The sequence below is a fragment of the Rhinatrema bivittatum genome, chromosome 2 (genome assembly GCF_901001135.1).
Source record: "Rhinatrema bivittatum chromosome 2, aRhiBiv1.1, whole genome shotgun sequence".
Classification (NCBI taxonomy): Eukaryota; Metazoa; Chordata; class Amphibia; order Gymnophiona; family Rhinatrematidae; genus Rhinatrema; species Rhinatrema bivittatum.
This window is the reverse complement of record NC_042616.1, coordinates 90,602,062-90,627,411: the sequence shown is the minus strand read 5'-3', so window position 1 is coordinate 90,627,411 and position 25,350 is coordinate 90,602,062. Positions and strand designations below refer to the sequence as shown.

Below are 25,350 nucleotides of genomic sequence, written 5' to 3'. Positions count from 1 at the left end.
TGACCGAGGTGAAATATTCTGCTAGCGCAGCAATTCTTAACCGGTGTGTCACCAAGCACCAGCAGATGTGTCGCAGCTCCCGGTGTCCCACTGAGTGTGTCGCCAAGTACCGGCAGGTGTGTCGCAGCTCCAGGTGTCCCACTGCCCCACTTGTGCTTCCCTTCTCCCCAGGGGCAGACTGGCTGATACAGTTGGTAGGGGAGTGCTTCAGCAGGGCTGAAGAGCAGAGAGACACTGCATGCTGCTGCCAGAGGCCAGGCCAGCAGCGGCTGAAGAGCGGAGGCCAGGCTTATTGGGCCTAACAATGAGAAGAGGCTCGACGTGAGTTTGGGTGTGTGTGAGAGTGGCAGCTTTGTGTGTGTTGTTGAGCACTAAATCAGCTTAGGCGCTTCTCTGTGAACACAAACGTACCATACCAAATTTAGTAGAAACAAATTTAAATTTATTATTGCATATCAATAAGCAATGCAGGTACCTTTGTGAGGAACAGAGCCACAGTTCTCACTGTAGAAAAGCACTACTCTGTGTCTCACTGTATGTCAGTGAGTGCTGCTTTTTTATAGGTAAAACATACAATAATCCCTAATAGGGATCCATGGGAGTACCACGTATTAAGTTTCTTGTGTCAAAACAAGATAAATTAAACCTGTTACCCTGATCCCCCTCCCAAATTGAGGCCCACTTGCCTGAGGTTCACATCAATCTTCTGTTAGTCCTTTGTCCTGTCAGGTTTCCACCCTCAGGGAGGTATCCAAGACACTGGTTTTGCTGGTACCAATTAGTGGAAACATTAGCCTGTGAGATTTTAACCTTTTCCTCCTGCTTTTCTGTGACCCCATGACCTTACATCATAAGTTTTTTACATCTCCTGCTGCAGTTCAGATGTCTCCTGTAGTTTCTCCAAATCCGGGTCAATAGGGCATTTAAGGCTCCCATGGCCAGAATTGCAAGCAGGCCAAGGCTGCACAGGATTCTGGGAGAGCCATAGTCTCCATGTTGGTTTCAAACTCAGGCACACATATCAGTGTGTGGTAGAATGGGAGCAAGAGCATTTATGTGTGATTGAGAGCTTGTATGTAAGTGAGAGAGCATACGTGTGATTGAGAGAGAGACTAGTCAGAGGTGATGTGTTTCTGTGAAAGAGACAGACTGGTCAGGAAGATGACTGGTGTCTGTGTATGTGAGACAGAGACTGGTCAGGGAGGTGACTGGTGTGTGTGTGTGTGTGACAGAGACTTGTCAGGGACGTGACTGGTATGTGTGTGAGAGAGACAGACTGTTTGTAAATAAATTCTTTGGCCAGTAATTTATCTGGTCAGCTCCTTGAGATGGGCATTACCCATCTCAAACTGTAAATAGTTACCCAGTTTCTGTTTGCTGATGTTTATCTATTGTATGCAAAGTTTACTGTTCTATGTAATGGCAGTGCCAAAAAATTCTGTTTAATGACACTGTCAAAAGTTTTAGTTTTCTGTAAACCGATACGATGTGCAAACGGCTTTCGATATATAAAAACCTTTAAATAAATAAATAAATAAATAAATAAAATTACCATTTGCTTAATTAGAGGCCCTTGCCACAAATAAATAATCTATTGATAAAATCTCCTTGATTTTGTCTACAATACTACATTACACTGCAGATGCAACAAACCCAATTTTTAAAAGTTTTGCCATCAACACAAGAATGGGAGTCATTTTTTAAAATGGAGATCAATATGTTTAATAAAGGACTTCCTATTAAATTCTGTCCATGGATGGGGGTTCACGTGATGCAGTGAGAGAGACTGGTTGCATGCTGCCTTCTCTCCAGGGACTCCTTCCCCCATTTTGCTCATAAATAAGCTTTTTATTGCAGCGCAAACCCTGCGACTTGACAGCAACTGCTTTTCTTACCTCCCAATTTTGTTGAGTCGGTGCCCTTTTGGGGATAGCGCCCTGAATGTCGATGCAAGCAGTGCAAAGGGATTGGGAGAAAACAAGACCAGGAGAGCTCAAAATGGCCAACCTTGAGGATGTCGATACAGCAAGCAGAGCATTGGAGGCTGCGGTGCCGACTATGGAGTCTACCGACTTAGTAGCCATAACTGTTGCTGCCCTGGAAGGCCGATTAAATAAACTGTCGGCATAGGATCCCCTATTGCTGGGGTTAAGCAGAGTCTCACTGATGCAGAACACAGAATATCTGGGCTGGAAGACTGTGTGCAAGCCCTGGAAGGTACAATCATAGAACTCACAACTTCTAAAGAGCTTCTACTGGCGAAAGTAGATGAGTTAGAGAACCATTCCTGGCAGAATAATTTTAGACTGATTGGCTTTCCCTAGTTTGTTCCTCATTCTTGACTCATGGAGACCCTGGAAAAATGGCTGCCACAAGCCCTGGTTCTCCCTCTGATTAAGGGACCCTTACTTCTGGAGAGAGCGCATAGAATGGGTCCACCACAACAACCACATTCTTCACAAGATGGCCGGAACCTTAAAGCCCATGTGGTCATCTTTCATGTTCTCAACTTTGCCTATAAGGTTGACATTTTTTGGGCATATAGAGAATTGTGTGATCTGCAATATGAGGGAAGAAAGATTCCATTTTTTCGGGTCTATTCTGCTAGCATAGCAGAGAAGATCCTTGATCTGCACACAACTGATCAAGAAAAATCTGCGCATTACACTTTTATTTCCTGCTAAATTACAGGTCATGCATCAAGGCAAGGCGCATCTTTTCGCTATTCCACAAGATGCTGCATTTTCCCCTTCAAAACATGGACAGTACTTGACTATTCTTTTCCTTATGCTGTTTGGCTGCTTGTCACTGTTGATTACATTTATACCTTCGGTATTTAACAGGCCTACAGACAGTTGGTTTGGTTGCTCCTTCTCTTTTTTATTTTTTTGTTTTGTTTTGTCATTTTTATAACATTCCTTTTTCATTGCTGATTTTTTCTGGGTTTCAGGGGGAGAGGAGTCCTCGTGGCATGAAACATGAGTCCCTCTGTGTGGATTCCAGAAGGCTTTTAAATGTACTTTTCTTACTTTTCTGTTTCTTTTTGCAGTCATATGGTTTGACCACAGATATGTTTAATTTTCATGAGTCCTTTTCACAGGTCCTATTCCATGCAGTTTCTCTTAGGGGGTGACCTAGGCTGGGGGTCTCTCTCCTTTACTCAATAATAATGCACATTCTTTTTTCTTATTTTCTCTCATTGGAGGGGGAGGATGGCTAAGACTCTTAAATGTATTTCATGGAATATGTGTGGTATCGGTAATGTGGTGAAATGCTTCAAACTCTTTCAGGTTATGCAGCGTTTTCAAGCTGACATAGCACTTAGAACATGCCATACTGGGTCAGTCCAAGGGTCCATGAAGCATCCTGTTTCCAACAGTGGCTAATCCAGGCCATAAGAACCTGGCAAGTACCCAAAAACTAAGTCTATTCCATGCTACTGTTGCTAGTAATAGAAGTGGCTATTTTCTAAGTCAACTTGATTAATAGCAGGTAATGGACTTCTCCTCCAAGATGTTATCCAAACCTTTTTTTAAACCCAGCTACACTAACTGCACTAACCACATCCCCTGGCAACAAATTCCAGAGTTTAATTGTGCATTAAGTGAAAAAGAACTTTCTCTGATTAGTTTTAAATATGCTACATGCTAACTTCATGGAGTGCCCCCTAGTCCTTCTATTATCTGAAAGAGTAAATAACCAATTCACTTTACCCGTTCTAGACCTCTTATGATTTTAAACACTTCTATCGTATCACCCCTCAGCCATCTCTTCTCCAGGCTGAACAGTCCTAACCTCTTTTGTCTTTCCTCATAGGGGAGTTGTTCCATCCCTGTTATCATTTTGGTTGCCCTTCTCTGTACCTTCTCCATCACAACTATATCTTTTTTGAGATGCAGCGACCAGAATTGTACACAGTATTCAAGGTGCAGTCTCACCATGGAGCGATACAGAGGCATTGTGACATTTTCCATTTTATTCACCATTCCCTTCCTAATAATTCCTAACATTCTGTTTGCTTTTTTGACCTCTGCAGCACACTGAGCCGACAATTTCAATGTATTATCCACTATGATCCTTAGATCTCTTTCCTGGGTGGTAGTTCCTAATATGGAACCTAACATCGTGAAAGTACAGCATGAGTTATTTTTCCCTATATGCATCATCTCGCACTTATCTACATTAAATTTCATCTGCCATTTGGAAGCCCAATTTTCCAGTCTCACAAGGTCCTCCTGCAATTTATCACAATCTGCTTGTGATTTAATTACTCTGAATAATTTTGTATCATCTGCAAATTTAATTACCTCACTCATTGTATTCCTTTCCAGATCATTTATAAATTTATTGAAAAGCACGGTCCCAATGCAGATCCCTGACTCACTCAACTGCCTACCCTCCTCCACTGAGAAAATTGTCCATTTAATCCTTCTCTCTGTTTCCTGTATTTTAACGAGTTTGTAAATCACAAAAGGACATCTCTGCTTATCCCATGACTTTTTAATTTTCCTAGAAGCCTCTGAGGAACTTTGTCAAATGCCTTCTGAAAATCCAAATATACTACATCTACCGGTTCACCTTTATTTACATGTTTATTAACCCCTTCAAAAAAGTGAAGATTTGTAAGGCAAGACTTGCCTTGGGTAAAGCCATGCTGACTTAGTTCCATTAAAACATGCCTTTCTATATGTTCTGTGATTTTGATCTTTGGAACACGTTCCACTATTTTTCCTGGCACTGAAGTCAGGTTAACTGGTATGTAGTTTCCCGGATTGCCCCTGGAGCCCTTTTTAAATATTGGGCTTATATTAGCCACCCTCCAGTCATCAGGTGCAATGGATGATTTTAATGGTAGGTTACAAATTTTTACTAATATATCTGAAATTTCATTTTTTAGTTCCTTCAGAACCTTGGGGTGTATACCATCTGGTCCAGGTGATTTACTACTCTTCAGTTTCACAATCAGGCCTACCACATCTTCTAGGTTTACTGTGATTTGGTTCAGTCCATCTGAATCATTACTCATGAAAACCTTCTCCGGAATGAGTATTTCCCCAACATCCTCTTCAGTAAACACCAAAGCAAAGTAATTGTTTAAATCTTTCCGCAATGGCATTATATTCTCTAAGTGCCCCTTTAATCCTTCTATCATCTAATGGTCCAACTGACTCCCTCACAGGCTTTCTGCTTTGGATATATTTAAAAACGTTTTTACTGTGACTTTTTGCCTCTATAGCCAACTTCTTTTCAAATTCTCTCTTAGCCTGTCTTATCAATATCTTACATTAACTTGCCAACACTTATGCATTATCCTATTTTCTTCTGTTAGTTCCTTCTTCCAATTTTTGAATGAAGATCTTTTGGCTAAAATAGCTTCTTTCACCTCACCTTTTAACCATGCCGGTATTCGTTTTGCCTTCCTTCCACCTTTCTTAATGTGTGGAATACATCTGGACTGTGTTTCTAGGATGGTATTTTTTAACAATGTCCACGCCTCTTGCACACTTTTTACCTTTGTAGCTGCTCCTTTCAGTTTTTCTAACTATTTTTCTCATTTTATCAAAGTTTGCCTTTTGAAAGTTTAGCACTAGAGCCGTGGATTAATTCAAATTTGATCAAATTATGATCACTGTTGGCAAGCGGCCCCACCACTGTTACCTCTCTCACCAAATCCTGTGTCCACTGAGAATTAGTTCTAAAATTGTTCCCTCTCCCTTTAGTTCCTGAACAAATTGCTCCATAAAACTGTCATTTATTCCATCCAGGAATTTTATCTCTCTAGTATGTCCTGATGTTACATTTACCCAGTCAATATTGGGGTAATTGAAATCTCCCATTATTACTGCTGCACTACCAATTTTGTTAGCTTCACTAATTTCTCTTAGCATTTCATTGTCTGTCTCACCATCTTGGCCAAGTGGACGGTAGTATACTCCTATCACTATAGTCTTCCCCAGCAGATAAGGAATTTCTATCCATAAAGATTCAATAGGGCATTTAGTCTCATGCAGGATCTTTATCGTGTTGGACTCTATGCCATCCCAGACATAAAGCACCACCCAGCCTCCCAGATGCTCCTCTCTTTCATTGTGATATAATTTGTACCCCAGTATAGCACTGTCCCATTGGTTATCCTCCTTCCATCATGTCTCTGAGATGCCAATTAAGTCTATTTCATCATTCACTGCTATACATTTTAATTCTCCCATCTTACTTCTTAGACTTCTGGCATTAGCATACAAACATGTCAAAGTGTGTTTTTTGTTTGTATTTTCATTCTGCTTTTTAATTGATAGGGATAAATTGGAATTTTTTAGCTCAGGTGAGCTTTTAATTACAGGCACTTGGACTACTTTTCTTATTATTGGAACCTCTCTGCTGGGATACCCTAATTCTAATGCATCATTAATATCCTTTGAAGATATCTCCCTCCGAACCATGTGCTGCTGAGCGACTGTCAGCTTTCCCCTTTGTTCTAGTTTAAAAGCTGCTCTATCTCCTTTTTAAAGATTAGCGCCAGCAGTCTGGTTCCACCTTGGTTAAGGTGGAGCCCATCCCTTCGGAAAAGACTCCCCCTTCCCCAAAAGGTTTCCCAGTTCCTTAGAAAACTGAATCACTTTTCCTTGCACCATCGTCTCATCTGGAGACCTGCGCGTGGAATAGGGAGCATTTCAGAGAAAGCTACCCTGGAGGTTCTGGATTTCAGCTTTCTACCTAAGTGTTGTGTCCGTTGGTCGCAGACAGCTGCGACCGCTCTGCCTCATCTCTCTTTTACCCTTTTCCTCCTCCCTTGGAAGGATGGCTGCCTCCGCTGCTGTTTGCCAAAACCCTTGGCGTCTCCGAGCCAGCATGGGCCTCCCCGCCCGCCATGCTTCTTCCTGAGGCCTCCTAGGGCATGCGTGCGCACGTTACCTACATTTTTTAATATGTCATGGCGGGAACCTCAGGGGCGGCCCCACCGCATGACGTCAGTACCTTCGAGTATTTAAACCTCCGCTCCAATACAAAGAGCAAGGACTTCGGTTTTGCTACTCTGACCGCTTCTAAGTTGCTTGCTTGGATTCCTCACTACCCTCCGGGGTATCTCGCTCCTATGGAAGCTCTGGGTACCCACTCCTTGGGGCCTCTTGCTTCTACTCGCCCTCTGAGGTTAATCTGCCTAACCTTAAGGACACTCGTCCCTCGGGGATCCTGTCTGCTTTCTTTCAGGAACCCTCGGCACTCCTTGGTACTCGCTCCTCAAGGGCCTATTCTGCGCAGGGTATCCTGCACCTCGGACCTCGGGTCCCTCTCTTCATTCAGCTACTGAAGGAAGTTATCAGCACTGTGTCTCTGTGAGTATTACTTCGCTCCAGCTCTCCTCATTCCACCCTTCATGTTCATGGCCTATCCCGCGCTGTGGAACACTACCGGACCTTTGCTACATCTGGGTGAGACCTCATCTACAGAGACTCTCTGAGCTTACTATGATATCACTGGACTACAGCACTGTCTGTTTCTTGGGCAAGATTCAAACTCATCAACAGCAGTACAATAAAGCTTTCTTTCCTCAGTGTCTGCTTACTAAGAGTCTAGCCAATCGTTATGGTTCCCCACGGGGCCCCTCCCCATGGGAAGAGTCATCGCCACTTCGACCAAGAGTCCACAATATGCCATAAACCCAACAGATTGCTAACTCCATGGACTTGGCTCAGCTCGCAGTCTTGCAGGCCTTTCCTGGCCTAGCCCAGTGGATCACTGAGCAACAAAAGTCTCTGGAAAGCCTGGCTGCTGCCTTCAATCAGTTACATGCACAACTGAATACTTCGGCAACTCCAGTAAAAGAATTGCTGTCTCTGGTGGTGACTGTCAAGACCACCGTACTGTTATCCACGCCTACCCGCTTCACGGGTGAAGCAAGCATGTGTAGATGGTTTGTCAACCAATGCAGTATGCATTTTTCTTTGCTACCTACCCTCTTTCCCACAGAAGCTTCCAAGACCACCTATATCCTATCTCTACTTGAAAGAAGAGCCTTGGCTTGGGCTTCACCATTATGGGAACGTGAAGATCCTATCCTGAATGACCTATCAGGATTTCTGAAACTTTTCAAGTCTGTCTTCGATGACCTGGCTCGCCAGACCATTGCTGGATCTGCTCTGCTTAATCTCCAGCAAGGTAATAAGCCGCTAACAGACTATGTGATCGAATTCAAGACTTTAGCATCCGAACTACACTGGGACACAGGATGTTTACGTGCTATCTTCATGGAGGGTCTCAACTCTCATTTAAAGGATGAACCGGTGGCTCGTGATCTGCCTGATACCCTTGAATCTCTCATGGAACTGGCTGGGAGAAAAACCGCCGTATTCGAGACTGGACTCAAGAGGCTAAGAGTCCTTGGAAGCCCGTCCCGGGAGCTAACCATCCTAAACCTGTGCCAAGTGCCTCAACCCTCCGTCTGCTCCCTTAGAAGAAGATGAGCTTATGCAACAAGGCCGAAGTCATTTAATTTCTAAAGAAAGACGATTCCGCAAACGCATGGGGTTATGCATGTACTGTGGCCAATCAGGCCACGCCGTCCAAACCTGTCCCATCTGTCTGGGAAACTGACAGGCTTAGGATCCGAAGGCGGACTCCTCCTAGGCCTCACCACTCAAACTCCTCCATTATATCTACCAGTCTCACTTATCTGCGGAAGCCTTGAGTTTCAGACCCTTGCCCTCATAGACTCTGGAGCTGGAGGAAATTTCATCTTAAAACGCTTAGTAGAACATCTACAGATTCCTACCACACCAATAGCTAAGCCATTGCTATTGTCTTCAATCCATGGGGAACCACTGCCAGGAGAGGTTTCATTGATTACCCAGGCCAGTTTTACATTCTCTTTACGCCATCTCTTTACACACTCTCTTCACACCATCCTCGTATTGGAAAAGGCCATGCATCCAGTGGTACTTGGACTGCCCTGGCTACAAGATCATATGCCACAGTTTAACTGCGCAACGCTGGAATTATCCCGGTGGGGACCTGTCTGTCATGGCTGATATCTCACAGAAGTCTCACCGCTAATATGCATGCCTACTACACCATCTTTACCAGGTTTACCTCCACAATACACCTCCTTCCAGGATGTCTTCTCTAAACAAGCAGCAGAGGTACTTCCACCTCACAGAGTTTTTGACTATGCTATAAACCTGAAACCCAATACGGAGCCTCCAAAAGGAAGAGTTTACCCTCTTTCTGCAGCTGAGACTAAGGCCATGTCCGCCTATATACAAGAGAACCTTCAAAAAGGATTTATCAGACCCTCCAAATCCCCGGCTGGTGCAGGATTCTTTTTTGTGGGAAAAAAATTTGCCACTTTACGTCCCTGCATCAACTATAGGGGTCTGAATGAAATTACCATCAAGGACTGGTATCCCCTGCCCTTAATTTCTGAACTATTTGACAGACTCCAGGGAGCCAAGATATTTTCTAAACTGGATCTAAAAGGAGCTTACAACTTGGTTCGCATTCGTGAAGGTGACAAATGGAAGACAGCCTTTAACACCCGCGATGGACACTTCGAATATCTCATCATGCCCTTCGGACTAAGTAACGCACCTGCAGTCTTTCAAAATATGATGAACGACATCTTACGGGACTTACTATATCAATGTGTAGTAGTGTATCTTGATGACATCCTGATCTTCTCCCAGGATCTACAAACACATCAAGAGGATGTCAAGGTTTTAAGACGCCTATGGGAGTACCACTTATACGCGAAGTGTGAGTTCCACAAGGAATCTGTACCCTTCCTGGGATACATTGTTTCAAAAAACGGGTTTCAGATGGACCCCAAGAAATTAGAACGCATCCGAGATTGGCCCCAACCTACAGGCCTGAAGGCACTGCGCCGCTTCTTGGGCTTCACGAACTACTACCGTTCCTTTATCATTGACGGTCCCTCTCACTGCAATGACCAGAAAGGGAGCCAACCCTGCCAAGTGGTCTCCTGAAGCAATATCGGCCTTCCTGTCTCTCAAAGAGGCTTTTCAAAAGAAGCCATGCCTCCGCCATAAAGACCCGCATCTCCCATTCATCGTCGAGGTCGACGCATCGGACATCAGCGTGGGAGCGGTTTTGAGCCAGTACAGCGAATGCAACATGTTCCATCCCTGCTCCTTCTTCTCAAGGCAGTTCTCGCCTGCCGAAAGAAATTATGGAATCAGAGACAAAGAGTTACTCGCAATTAAGCTGGCCTTTGAGGAGTGGTGGCTGAAAGGCGCACAACATCAGATGGTAGTGTACACCGATCACAAGAACTTGGAGTACCTCAGATATGCACAACGACTCAATCACCATCAAGCAAGATGGTCACTGTTCTTTAACAGATTTGATTTCCTTTTGAAATACCGTCTGGGAGAGAAGAACACCCGGGCTGATGCCCTGTCACGAGCCTTCTCCCCTAAGGATGTGCCTGACAAACCCCATCACATTATTGATCTCGAGAAGGTGGTTCTTGTAGCCACTCGTGTTGTACCCACTGGGAAGACAGTTGTGGCTAGAAATCAAAGGAAGAAACTGTTGAAGTGGGCGCACCATTCCCGCCTGGCTGGCTATCCTGGACAGAGTCGTACTTTGGCCATGTTACAGCGATATTACTGGTGGCCATCCATGAAAAAGGATGTACAAGCTTATGTGGGTTCCTGCACTGTCTGCACCAAGCAAAAGCCACCAGCCGGACGTCCTTGGGGTTTGCTTCAACCCCTGCCAGCGCTGGGGTTGAAGCAAACACATATAGCAAACGATTTTGTGGTAAACTTACCATTCTCCAATGGGAATAATACCATTTGGGTCACCGTTGATCGCTTCTCCAAGATGGCACATTTTGTAGCCTTACCAGGATTACCTTCAGCCATGGAGTTAGTGAGACTCTTCATCAAACATATCTTCCGCCTTCATGGAATGCTTAAGCATATTCTGCCCGACAGAGGAGTACAATTCACTGCTAAGTTCTGGAGAACCCTATGTCAAAAGTTTGACATCTCCTTGGACTTGACCTCTGCTTACCACCCTCAGTCTAATGGACAGACTGAAAGAATGAACAGAACGCTTAAATAGTTTTTAAGGTCCTACGTTAATTCAAGACAGAGTGACTGGGTGGAACTGCTGCCTTGGGCAGAATTTGCTATCAACTCGCATCCTGCTACATCTATGGGGTCTTCTCCCTTCTAACTCATCTATGGATGACAATCGCTTCCTCCTCTGCCAATTCCTTTATCAGTGGCTTCTCCTGCCGCAGAGGCCACTGCAGCAGAGTTATTTCAGCTTTGGAAGCAAACGAAGGATCTACTCCTTAAAACAGGACAGAAAGCAAAAAAGATCTATGATGCTCACCATCGAGAGGTGCCTCAGTTTCAGCCTGGAGACAAAGTCTGGCTGAGTACCAAGTTTCTCTGCCTTAAACTACCTTCAGCACGTTTTGCACCTCGCTATGTGGGACCCTTTGATATCCTTCGGTGCTTGGGAAATCTGACGTACAGTTTGAAACTACCCCCATCAATGAGAATACATAACGCCTTCCATGTCTCTCTGTTAAAACCCTTGATTCAGAGTTCTCTAAGGAGACCCCAGAACCCACTAACCTGGACACGGAGGATGATATTGAGTATGCTGTACATGACATCTTGGATGTCCATAAGAGAGGCAAGATGTGGGAATACCTCATCTCCTGGGAGGGTTATGGACCAGAAGAAAACTCAAGGGAGCCTCTGGCCAACATCATGGATAAAGACATGGTATGTCAATTTCATCTCGCACACCCTCGAAAACCCAGACTACCAGGAAGAGGTCCTGGAGGGGGCCCTTTGAAGGGGGGTACTGTTGCATCCTTCGGTTGCAGACGGCTGTGACCGCTCTGCCTCACCTCTCTTTTACCCTTTTCCTCCTCCCTTGGAAGGATGGCTGCCTCCGCTGCTGTTTGACGAAACCTTCAACATCTCTGAGCCAGCATGGGCGTCCCCGTCCGCCATGCTTCTTCCTGAAGCCTCCTAGGGCATGCGCGCTCATGCTGCCTACGTTTTTGAATACGTCATGGCGGGAACCTCGGGGGCGGCCCCACCGCATGACGTTAGTACCTCAGGGTATTTAAACCTCCGCTCCGCTCCAATACAACGAATTAGCAAGGACTTCGGTTTTGCTACTCTGACCACTTCTAAGCTGCTCGCTTGGATTCCTCACTACCCTCCGGGGTATCTCACTCCTACGGAAGCTCTGGGTACCCGCTCCTCGGGTCCCCTCGCTTCTACTCGCCCTCCGGGGTTAATCTGCCTAACTTTAAGGACACCCGCCCCTCGGGGGTCCTGTCTGCTTTCTTTCAGGAACCCTCAGCACTCCTAGGTACTTGCTCCTCGTGGGCCTATTCTGCTCAGGGTATCCTGTACCTCGGACCTCGAGTCCCTCTCTTCATTCAGCTACCGTAGGAAGTTATCAGTACTGCTACTCCGTGAGTATCACTTCGCTCCAGCTCTCCTCATTCCACCCTTCAGGTTTACGGCCTATCCCGCGCTGCAGAACACTACCGGACCTTTGCTACATTTGGGTGAGACCTTCATCAACAGAAACTGTCTGAGCTTACTGTGATATCGCTGGACTACAGCACTGTCCATTCCTTGGGCAAGATTCAGACTCATCAACAGCAGTAGAATAAAAGCTTTCTTTCCTCAGTGTCTGCTTACTAAGAGTCTAGCCAATCGTTGTGGTTCCCCACGGGGCCCCTCCCCATGGGAGGAATCATCGCCACTTCGACCAAGGGTCCACAATATGCCACAAACCCAACACTAAGAGCCTAAATTTGGCTTCCAGAATCTCCTTCCCACATTTTACTATACCGTTGGTGCCCACATGTACCATGACAGCCGGCTCCTCCCCAGCACTGTCTAAAATCCTATCTAGGTGACGCGTGAGGTCCGCCCTCTTCGCACCAGGTAGGCATGTTACCATGAGATCCTCACACCCACCAGCCACCTGGCTGTCTACATTCCTAATAATCGAATTACCAACCTTGTTGGCCGACCTAACCCTTCCCTCCTGAGCAGTAGCCCTGAGAGACACAACCACAGTGCGAAAGGACAATGCACCACCTGGAGAGCAGATCCTTGCTACAGGATCCTTTCCTGCTGCACCAGGTTGATGCTCTCTGATCATGAGACTTTCTTCCTCCAAGGCAGCACCAGGGCTGCCAATCTGAAGTTGGGACTTGGCTACAATGTGCTTGAAGGTCTTATCTATATACCTCTCTGTCTGCCTCAGCTCCTCCAGGTCTGCCACTCTAGCCTCCAGAAATCACTCGTTCTCTGAGAGACAGGAGCTCCTTGCATTGGATGCACACGTACAACTTCTCACTGGTGGACAAAAAATCATACATGTGACACTCGATACAAAAGACTGGGAGGCCCCCCTCTTGCTGCTGGACTGCTGCCTTCATCTCAAATTTGATCAGTTCCTAGTTAAGTTTTAGGTTCTCAATAAGGTGTGGGGAATTCGTGAAGTGAAATTAAAAGGCTGATTTTTTTTTTTTAGTGTGAAAGTGGCACCTGCCTATAAATTAAAGGATGAGCTAGGGGTGTGTGGGAGAGGAGTGGGAGGGTTTATTTATTTAAAACTTTCTATATACCGTTATGGCAAATAAATGTGAACAAAACGGTTTACAATTAATTCAAAATATCAAAATAACAAAATAAAATGAAATAAGATAAAATTAAAATAAACTAAAAAGAAATTTAAGATAGTAATAACAATGAAATAAAATAAAGTCTGAATAAAAATACATTGGTAACAAATCAATATTAATATAAAACAAAACTTTTTATGTATTTAGGTTAACATTTACTTTACTAAAAACAGAACAGATAGAAAATAAAGGTAGTTAAATCAACTAAAGAAGAGTAGTAGAAGAAAGAATATCTTGCCTCTTATTCTATAACTTTGAATGCTTCTTTAAACAGATATGTTTTTAGTGATTTTTTTAAATCTTTACTATTGGAGATTTGATGTAATGAATTCGGCAATGCATTCCAAAGTATTGGTCCCGCAACCGAAAAGGCTCTTTGTCAGGTTACATTCAATCTTACTAGCCTTACAGATGGCACATCTAGGAGACTCTTATTTGAGGATCTGAGTTCTATTGGAGGTTTGTAGATTCTTAAAATAGAGCAAAGCCATATGGAGTTAGGATTATTTAATAAAGAATAGATTATGGTTGGTATTTTATACAATATCCGGTATTTGATAGGTAATCCATGCAAATTGTATAAAATAGGGGAAATGTGTTGCTTTAGAGGTGTGCTTGTGAGAATGTGAGCTGCGGTATTTTGTATCAACTGTAATGGTTTGATATACAAACACACTAACCTCTGCTTATTAGCTGCCTTACTGACTATTAAAAGCATAAACACACAACACACTAAATAATTGTTATTGTTTGTAAGGTTTTGGGTGAACCCTTGGACACTGTAGTAGATGACCACGCCCACGGGGAGAGTCCCGTGAGGGGCCACAGGTCAGGCTCAGCTTTAGGACACACAACACAGAATTATCTTTTATTAAACAGAGTTGAGAAGCCACCAGAGGTGGCAGTAGTGAGTAGAGATGAAGCCCAGCTGGGTTTGTAGTCCCTCAGGACACACAGCGATCCCTCAGTAGCTGTGCTGTAGTGGAGAGAAACTGAGATAGTGAGTGCAGTGGAGCATACACAGGGTTCTGGTATAGAACCTCGTTGGTTGATTTCTCACACAGTGGTTTCTCCCGGAAGGGAACAGCTCTGAGAGAATATAGATGGTAACTCACTGATGGTGTAGGCAGCGATTTCTTCCAAGCAGAAGTGAGCTCAAACAGCAAGTCCGGGAACATGGGCCCTCGCAGAGCGAGTACCGGTTCCAGACAGCGACCTGAAAGAAAAGAGAGAGGCCCCCGAGGAGCGGGTACCCCAATAGAGTAAGTCCAATTAAGGAGATGCGGAGTAGCTAGGTATGGAGAGCGAATCCCATCCGTAAGTAGTCCCCCTTGCTAACTCAAATAGCTAGCAAACAGAGTAGGCTTTTGTATCCGGGATGCATGACGTCATCACAGGGGGACGCCCCTGAGTTTCATGCCAAAGAAGGAATAAGAAGCAGGGCCGCGCGGCGCACGCACCCTATGGTAGCTGAACAACATGGCGGGATGCAGCGCCCAAGCCGGACCGAGGACGCCAGAGAGGACGGCAGGCAGACGCCGCGGCAGCCAGACGTCCATCGACCGCGGGAGGAGTCGCCAGAGAGGTAAGGAGGGCGGAGTGGAGACGTCGGGCAGCGACAGTTGTAACAATAATATACCCCAATAGTTTACTTCTACCCAATACTTTTTTAAAAATTGCCCAAGCAAAATGTACTGATTCCTTTCAGCCACCAGCAAGGTGATCCTCTCCTTTCAATGCTCCATACTATTGAACATACTAAACTGCAGAAACAATGGGTTGGGTGACTGTATCATGCCTCCACTACTGCTCATAAAGCAGATGTAGCAATATTGATACATAAATCCTTACATTTTCAACAGTTAAAAGTGATGCAGGATCCCGAGAGTCATTATATATTTGTAGAGGGTCAACTATTTGGCCATCGTATACTTCTGGGTACTATTTATGCAACAAATATCTATTCTCATGCTTTCTTTGACCAGATAGTTAATCTATTGGCCTCTTATTCTCATATACCTATCCTTCTTGGAGGGGATTTCAATGTGGTTTCTGACCCCCAAATAGATCGATGCCCTGCTAGAGCCCCCAAATAGGAGTTCTCAGAGGAGGGGTACCCCATATCTGTTGCTGGAGTGGACCCTTGCACCGTGGGGGCCTGTGGGGGAAGGGACCCCCACAAGCCCCCACCATCGATAGGTGAGGCCAAACGGGAGGCAGAGGCCGGCTGGAGCTTCACCAATACCAGCCCATGTACCCCGCAGGTTGGGCCCTTGGGTGCCGGGGCCGGCTGGACCTAGGTGGACCTCTGTGTGGATGATCCCGTGGGAAGATGGCCAGTGTGAAAGGCGAAGATGGACAGCCATTCGATCGCTGGAAAGAGTATGTGTAATTTAATAGTATTTACTCTGATACCTCTTTATTATATTTTGATGCTGCTAAAGCTGTATTGATTGGGGATATTATTTCTTATGTCACTTGGAAAAAACAGATGAGAACCAAGGAAATTCTCTTGTTGGAAAGACAACTTCGTTCACATAAACGGAAATTACTTCTTGACCCTTCTCCGTTACATAAAACCCAATTCCTGTCAACACAAGTTGCACTTAATGCCCTGATCCATCAATAGACACAAAAGAGTCTTCTATACCAAAAATTCCAGTTTTTTCTACACAGTAACAAAACTGGTCACATGTTGGCTAATTTAGTACTGACGTGGAAAGGGACATATGCGCGTCCCGGGGATTTATGCGCGTGACCAGGCCTTTTAAAATAGGCCCGGTGCACGTAACCTTTTTAAAATCTAGGCCTTAGTGAATCAGATATTAATTTTGCCCAAGGTCACAAGAAACGACAGCAGGATTTGAACTTTAGCTTCCCAGGTTCGAGGCCCACTGCTCTAGCTACTAGGCTACGCCTTCACTCCTTTATGACATAGAAGGTAATCTATGGCATTTTCATGTGTCCAAGTAAATGCTATGTAATGTCCTGCATCCTTTCTCTCCTACATTGTTTCTTCCCTCATCCTTATTCTCCATCGTCCCCCACCCTTCCTTCAGCCTGTAGTAACCCTCTCAGCATCTGTTTGCAGCTATGGATATGATATCGTTTGGTGCAGTAAACCTCTTTACGGCTCTTTACATTACAATGCCGAACATTTCTAGAACTCCTCTGAAACATCTCTGTGTCCCCTATAAAGATAATGACAGTAGCCATAAGAACATACCTGACATCGTAGCCAAGCCACTCACAGATATCATTAACTGCTCTCTCGCCCAAGGCCAAGTTCCCAATCAACTCAAGTCTGCAAGGCTCAAACCTCTCCTCAAAAAACCCAACCTTCCCACAACAGATCCTGCTAACTACAGACCTATAGCAAACCTTCCTATGTTAGCCAAAATTATGGAGAAAGTGGTCAACCGACAACTTTCGGAATTCCTCGATGACAACAATATCCTCACCAATAACCAATTTGGATTCCGGAAGAATAAGAACACCGAATCACTATTAACTACTCTAGCTGACACCATCATCTTCAATCTTGAAAAAGGCCATCCTTGCCTTCTCGCACTCCTGGATCTCTCAGCGGCGTTCGACACCGTGAATCACACTAGCTTACTACAACGACTCACAGATATCGGCATCACAGGAGCAGCATTCAACTGGTTTAAATCCTTCCTAGAGAACAGAACATACAGAGTCAAAATAAATAACAAGGAATCTCATCCCATCCAAGCCAATATGGGAGTACCACAGGGATCCTCACTCTCCCCCACCCTCTTCAACATTTATCTTCTCCCACTCTGTCACTTACTCTCCAACCTCAAGCTTACCCATTTCCTTTACGCGGATGACATTCAAATTATCATCCCCATAACCGACACCTTACACAAGACCATGGCCTTCTGGAATAAATGCCTCTCATCCATCAACGAGCTGTTAAGCAGCCTCAACCTGGTTCTGAACACCAACAAAACAGAAATCCTGATAATAGCACCGGAAAAACATACCTCACAGACCTCAAGCAACTCTCCAGACACCTCAGGATACACCACCTCACCACAAGTCAGAGATCTGGGTGTGATATTAGACGACAGATTCAACCTCAATAAATTCGTCAACAACACCACCAAAGAATGCTTTTTTAAATTACAAGTTTTAAAGAAACTAAAACCACTTCTACGTTACAGAGACTTCCGCACAGTACTCCAAGCCATCATTCTCCCAAAACTAGACTATTGCAACTCACTTCTGCTGGGACTTCCTGCCTGCTCTACCAAACCCCTCCAGATGATGCTGAATGCCACAGCAAGAATTCTCACCAACGCCAAAAAAAGAGACCACATCACCCCGATCCTCCAGCACCTTCACTGGCTCCCCATTAAATACAGGATACAGTTCAAAAGCAGCATGATGATGCATAAGGCCCTTCATAACATATCCCCACTCAACTTAACCTTCAAGCTGCAACTACATACTTCGGACAAGCCGACTAGAAGTGCATACCAAAACAGAATGATTACTCAGCCCGCAAAATCCTCACTGAGAAAACGCGCGCTATCAACCGCGGGCCCGTCCCTCTGGAACTCCCTACCACCAGACCTCCGCCTGGAGCCGTGCCACACCACTTTTAAGGCGAAATTAAAAACTTGGCTCTTCCTGCAAGCATTCCCAGAGAGCTAAGAACTAACTGATATAACAACCCATAATTACCCTGATCCATTGGTTCTAATGTATTTTTTTCTCTGCACTACTTAGCTAAGACTAAATTGCCTTACTTATATGTTTAAAGTTTGAAACTAGTTAGTTGGTTTGCTTATTCTTCTCATATCAAGTTCTGATTTGTTCCAATGAAAAAATTTGTTCCATGTAAACTGCCACACGGCAGTAGTTATTACCGTTTAACTGTGAACCGGAGTGATATGTATTGTATACAGGAACTCCCGGTATATAAATTCCATAAATAAATAAAATAAATAACATAAGAACATAAGAAATTGCCATGCTGGGTCAGACCAAGGGTCCATCCAGCCCAGCATCCTGTTTCCAACAGAGGCCAAAACCAGGCCACAAGAACCTGGCAATTACCCAAACACTAAGAAGATCCCATGCTACTGATGCAATTAATAGCAGTGGCTATTCCCTAAGTATAATTGATTAATAGCCATTAATGGACTTCTCCTCCAAGAACTTATCCAAACCTTTTTTGAACCCAGCTACACTAACTGCACTAACCACATCCTCAGCCAGTTCATTGCATGGCCAAAATCCCCTTTGCCAATATGGTAAAGAAACATTTTCAGTCTCTTGCTTCTTCAGTAAATGATGGTTTATTCAGCAGAGGCTGTAGCATAGAGGTCCTTAATCTTTTGGGGTCACGTACCACTAATGAGAATCTGATGAAAGCCATGGACCCTCCACCCTAGAAAAAATACTTATAAACACCTGGTTTGCAAATACCAAGAAACTTGTCCATGGATCCCATGTTATGAACCCTTGCTGTAACAGACACAAGCCTTTTCTTGTTTACTTCCTGAGTTCCTGCTCTTACTAAAGCTACATTTAGGGGTTTAAATAGAATGACGACCAAATGGCGATTAGTAATGATTATTTGTCTTAGCTAATTAGTACAGATTAGCTAGTTAATAATACAGAGAATACAGGTGGTATATAATCATCTTAGAACATATAACCTAAAGTTAATTAATAAAGAGCACATCATCAGAATCTCAGAAACTAATGGGTTGGAAGTGTCACAGTGACCAAGGAATCATTTGGAGGCTGAGACATTGTTTATGTTTACTGAAAGTTTGGCCTTCAGCATTCCAGTTATTCAGACTGTTACTTCCCTATTTCTTAGTTTTAATTTTAACCTTATGACTCTTTAAAGATCATGGAGGTAATTTCCAAAGCAGTTTCCTCGGTAATTTCCAAAGGAGTTTCCTCGGTTGTTTTTCATCAGGTACTGTTCCTTTTCTCCTCTTCCTGTTTTTTCCCTCTTTTCTCTCGCCCCTTCTCTCTTCCTATTTTCTCCCTCTTCCCCCCACCATGGTTTTTTTAATTTCCTCCTTTCAGTTATATCGTAAACCGGCATGATGTACCCACGAATGTCAAAATATAAAAGCTCATAAATAAATAAATAAATGTAACATACTATCATAGCAATTTTCAAAAGCCATTTTCTCGAGTAAAGTGCACTTACATGAGTAAATCCTATGGACAATTCAATGGGGCATACTGTAGAAATTTTCAAAAGCCCACTTACTAGAGTAAAGTGCATTTACACATATAAAACCCAGCTTTACACAGGTAAATGCTTTTTAAAATCAGGCCCTATGTGCACAAGTTTCTCCCCCAGTCAAAGCATCTCTTACTAAGGGGAAGAGGCAGGAGTGTCCTGTCTCCTCAACCCCTGTAATCTGCTGGGAGTCCCTTTACAGCTCCGACTTTCCAGAACTGGGGACTGGAAATTTTGCACCCTGTTGAAACAATAAAATGTGAATTTTAAAAGCCCGATGCTCGTTAGGGGATGTGCAAATACACTGGGTTGGTGCACGGAGTGGATTTGAAAAGCCATCCTGATACGCATGAAATGCCTTCTGCACGCACGTCTCAGAACTTCTCTAAAAGGGGTGGGGGCGGGGGTGTGGTCTGGGCAAGGCATGGGCAGTACATGGACATTTCAGAACGCTAACCAGAAATTTGCAGCTATATACTTAAGCGATCTGGCGCATGCCAGGGCCCCCTGCTGCATAACGTTACTTCTACAATGGATGGCGTGTATGTCCAAAAAAAAAAAAGAGCCCATTCCTAGGAGAGGTAGAAAGAGTGTTTTATGGGTTTAAAAAGTTAGAAAGTAACTTTTTAACCGGTGCGCGTATTCATCAGCCCGCGCCCAGTGACGCATAACATAGGCGAGTGCATGCGAGCTTGTTATAAAATAGCTGAATTTTAAGAGGGCATACACCGTGCAAATCCCACTTCTATTGCGTAAGAGGCAGGATTTTAAAAGGGACGCGCACTGATGCATTTGCTAGTTTTACCAGTCTGTTTCCAGTTCGCCCAGTTAACAGACAGGTCCCCCAACCCCCTCCCACCCCCCACCCCCAGTTTGATAGCCTGTACATCCCCCAGTTACCCCCAGATCCTTCAAAAGGGGGGATGCCCGCATATATTCACCTATGTTGTAAAATAGCTGCGTCACTGGGCGCGGGCCGACAAATGCGCACGCCGGTTTAAAAGTTACCTGCTAACTTTTTAAACCCATAAAACACTCTTTCCACCTCTCCTAGGAATGGGTTTGTGAGCGTGAACGTCTGAGCACCTGCAAGAGGGGAGCAACTGGAATGCAACAAGAATTGAGGTATTGGCTAGCGATTGTTGTTACAAGTTTCAAAAAAATTGTCAGATATTTACTGCTAAAATAAGTTACCTAGAAAAAAAAATCTTCATACCATTAAAACCAAAATATTTTTAAAGCCATAAAGAAATGAATGAGAAGGTTTGATGGGGTGGTGACACTACACTGTCACACATAAGAACACTAAGACAAGGAATACTATGTATGTTACCCATCATAACATCATGTCCATTTTTTTTTTTCTGAGCTTTCTTTAATGGCAGCACAATGAAATTCAGTTTAAAATAATGCATTAGACACTTACTTTTAGCTTTCCCAGTCAAGACAAGAATCAAGATTCCCTAATATTGCCTAAGAAGCATTCACTCACCAATTTCTGTGTTAAGACAAAATGCTGAGCGGCCCACAATCAAGCTTGTGCTCCAGTGCCCCGACAGCTGTAGCCACAACAGCCTTTTCTGCAGGAGAGTGTCCTTGCCACCCTGCCCTTCAGGATCTTTGCTTAATGCTGCACAAATTCCAGCGCTTCAAAACGCTGCTTCACCGAAAACCTCATGATTCTACCTTGAGTCTCTGATTAATGTCTAACTGCAACCCGACCACCTCACCGCCTTTGTCTTTTCAGCACATAATGTAACTATTATTGGCTGTACTGCAGTAACATTAGCACACCCCAGCTGTAATTCCACGTGGCCCACTGCCAGGTAATTAGACTCTGCACTCTAAAATAACTGGATCGCTTTTGCAAGATATCACGCACAATAGATTCCTCTATTATTTGCATCCACTTCTGCCTCTCTTTCTGACCTACAGGTTGGGATAAATTTGACCCAATGCCTTTTTATCCTAGTTTCCTATAGGGAAAACTGGTCTTACTAAATCACCATGTCCATGTGTCTGTCTGCCTCTACCACTCCCTTATCACTCCACCCCCCCCCCTCAAAAAAGTGTGTCCCCCTCCATAATAACTTTTGAACTTTATTCAGAGCACCCAGCGACTCCTGGCTCACACTTTTTATGTGCCCCCAATATCCACAGCGCTTAAAATCTTATGTACTAAGCATTTTCCCTATAGATCCAAAATGAGAAAAAAAATATTTAATATATCTGGTTCTTAGAAACCCTTCTTTTAGTTTCTATAGGAAAAACCAGACAAATTCAGTTCTGTGGCAACATCAAGGAAATCAGAGCTCACTGTGATGTCACTGAATATTTTTAGAAACTGTTCTGCCATTGGTTAGTAGTCCTAATCATGTGAAAATGTCTGTATCAAAGAAGGAAACTAGGGATCACATCTACGTTTTTGGCCAGCAGGTCAATACAGTTAAGATTTGCTGGTCTGCAGGAAGTAGTAGTGCCTGCATAGACAACAAGTAGCAAAGGCAAGCAGCCCTCCACCTGCCATTCCCCCCCCCCTCTCCCCCCCACCTGCCGTGCCCCCTTCCAATGCAACACACCTCTCCTCGGTCAGAAAACGCGTCATATCAATAGCCGGCCCCACACTGTGGAACTCCCTCCCACCCCATCTCAGAACGGAAACCTCGACTCAAACCTTTCAAAAAGCACCTCAAAACCTGGCTTTTCTTGCAAGCCTTCCTGCCAGAAACTTAGCCCACCCCCTCCCCCTGTTCCCAAGAACTCCTCGCCATGACAATATCTAATATCTACAGGCATTTCCTCACTCCCCCAAGCTGCCATCAGCGCAACAGCCCCCAAGCTATAAAGGCATTATGCTCCTAAGCTATGTTTCCAACATACCAACCTCCTGTACTATTTGGCACATGCATATTAATAACTGTTCCTTGTTAACTATTACTAAATCGTTCTATAAGATGCTCTATGGCACATGTGTATTAATAACCGTTCCTAATTGTAAAAATGTCTGTACAGCTTGTATGTTCTAATTTATACTGTACATTTGTTAACTGTTCTAAGAAGGACTAGGGGGCATTCCATGAAGTTAGCATGTAGCACATTTAAGACTAATCGGAGAAAATTCTTTTTCACTCAACACACAATTAAGCTCTGGAATTTGTTGCCAGAGGAGGTGGTTAGTGCAGTTAGTGTAGCTGGGTTCAAAAAAGGTTTGGATAAGTTCTTGGAGGGGAAGTCCATTAATGGCTATTAATCAATTATACTTAGGGAATAGCCACTGCTATTGATTGCATCAGTAGCATGGGTTCTTCTTAGTGTTTGGGTAATTGCCAGGTTCTTGTGGCCTGGTTTTGGCCTCTGTTGGAAACAGGATGCTGGGCTTGATGGACCCTTGGTCTGACCCAGCATGGCAATTTCTTATGTTCTTATGTTCTTAAGCCATTGCCTTATTTGCGTTCCAGTTATATGTGAACCGATGTGATATCTCAATCTAATCTTGTTATAAAAAAAAAAAAATTAAATGAATAAATAAAATAAGCAATGCTGCTTTAAGGCTGTATATGTACATTTTATTGTATCAATTATGCTTTGTTTAAAGGGACTACATACTATTAAGTAAAGCTTAGTGTTTAGTTGTTATAAATGTGACTTAATCGACAGATGGATGTGAGAAAAGAAAGAAGGTCTTCGAACTACCAAGTGGAGTATCCTGATTTATTTTCCTCTTAGGGTCTTATCTGTAATCTCCCTTTTCTACTAAAATGCTACATTTGATTGGGAGGGGGGAATTTACGCTTTTTTTGAATGTAAGTTGCAAGTTTCTTACTATCAGGGGTCGCACAACTCTGGTCCTACAGGGAACAAACAGGTTCATTTTCAGGATGTCCCAGCATGACTTTTTTTTTTAATTTAGATTAATTTAGATTTCATTGGTCTCTCATGGCAAGTTATATTCAGGTACAGTAGGTATTTTTCCTGTCACCAGAGGGCTTGCAATATAAGGGGGGGTGGTCATTCAGTAAACCACAATATTTTATTGTGGGAGAGCAAAATATCATGGCGTGGAACTCCTGCAATATTTCAAACCCCCCCTCCCCCCACGAGAAAATGCTATGGCAGGTTCCCCACAATATTTTTTTCTCATGGAAAAATTCCACAGGAAAAATATCATGGGGAAAGGGTGAAAACGCATGAGACAGCTTTGGCTTAAAAAACCCCCTTCCATGTGCAAAAACACCCTTTGGGGGTCTATAAATTACCCCGCTACCTGTTGAGACAGCCCCGCAGTAAAAAAAAAAAAAAAGAAATCTTTTAATACCATGTGGTGATGCCGCAGCCTTTCATAAAACCCCTCCTCTTTCAAAAAATATTCCCTCCCCAGTTCAAACACAACTCTGAGGACTTCCTACCCTCAAGCCCTCATACTTTATCATAGGTTCTTGGTGTCTAGTGGCCTCCCCATTCCCTGGATCCCTTCCTTTGATTACATCCCTGGTGTCTAGTGCCTGCCCCCAGAGCCCAGCTTCCCATACCTTTAGATGAAATATCTGTGTTACGTCCGTCGGTCGCAGATGGCTGCAACCACTCTGCCTTACCTCTTTTCTTCCATTTTCCTCCTCCTTGGGCAAGATGGCTGCCTCCGGTGCCGAGGGCCTCAGCATCTCCAGCCTAGCATGGGCGTTCCAGTCCGCCATGCTCACTCCCATGGACTCCTAGGGCGTGGGCGGCACATCTCCTACGCTCAAATACACGTCATGGCGGGAACCTTGGGGGCGTCCCCACCGCATGATGTCAATACCTCCGGGTATTTAAAGCCTCCGCTTCACTACCAACTTGAGTTAGCAAGGACTTCGGTTTAAGCTACTCTGACCACTCTAAGCTGCTCGCTTAGATGCCGCTCTACACTCCAAGGGCCTCGCTCCTTAGAAGCTCTAGACACCCGCTCCTCGGGGGTCTCTCGCTTCCATCACTCTTCGGGGCCTCTTCTAACTGAAACAACTGCTCCTTGGAGGTCTCTCTCTCTCTCTTATTCTTTCAGGATCTCCGGACTATCAGGGCCTACCAGTCCATGTATCCTGTATGACGGACCTTCGGCCCCACCATCTCAGTACCAGGAAGACGCCTACACTCCTGTACCTCTACGATCCGGTGCTCCAACTCCACCCACCAGGCTCGGCGTTGCCCGCACTGCGGGTCCCCACCTCTCTTGAACATCTGGGTGAGATTCTACATCTGAGACTGTTGAACGTATTGACACCTCACGGAACTCAGTGCCTTACCTTCCTGCTTCATACCATCTATCTACAGCATTACAATAAAGCCTTCCATTCATTCCGTGTCCCCGTGGGGAACCTATCGCTGTGGTTCCCCACGGGGCCCCTCCCTGTGGGCGGAGTCATCTCCACAGTGACCAAGGGTC

General features: G+C 44.4%; 1 protein-coding gene across 1 annotated transcript in view; it reads right to left on the bottom strand.

The window, feature by feature from the left end:
• Nucleotides 1-21,644, bottom strand: part of GALNT11 (polypeptide N-acetylgalactosaminyltransferase 11) — a 181,631-nt gene extending 159,987 nt beyond the window's left edge. Inside the window, exon 1 of the mRNA XM_029588437.1 lies at nt 21,427-21,644. The gene's annotated coding sequence lies outside the window, so the exon portion shown is untranslated. The remainder of the gene's footprint in view (nt 1-21,426) is intronic.
• Nucleotides 21,645-25,350: the final 3,706 nt, after the last annotated feature.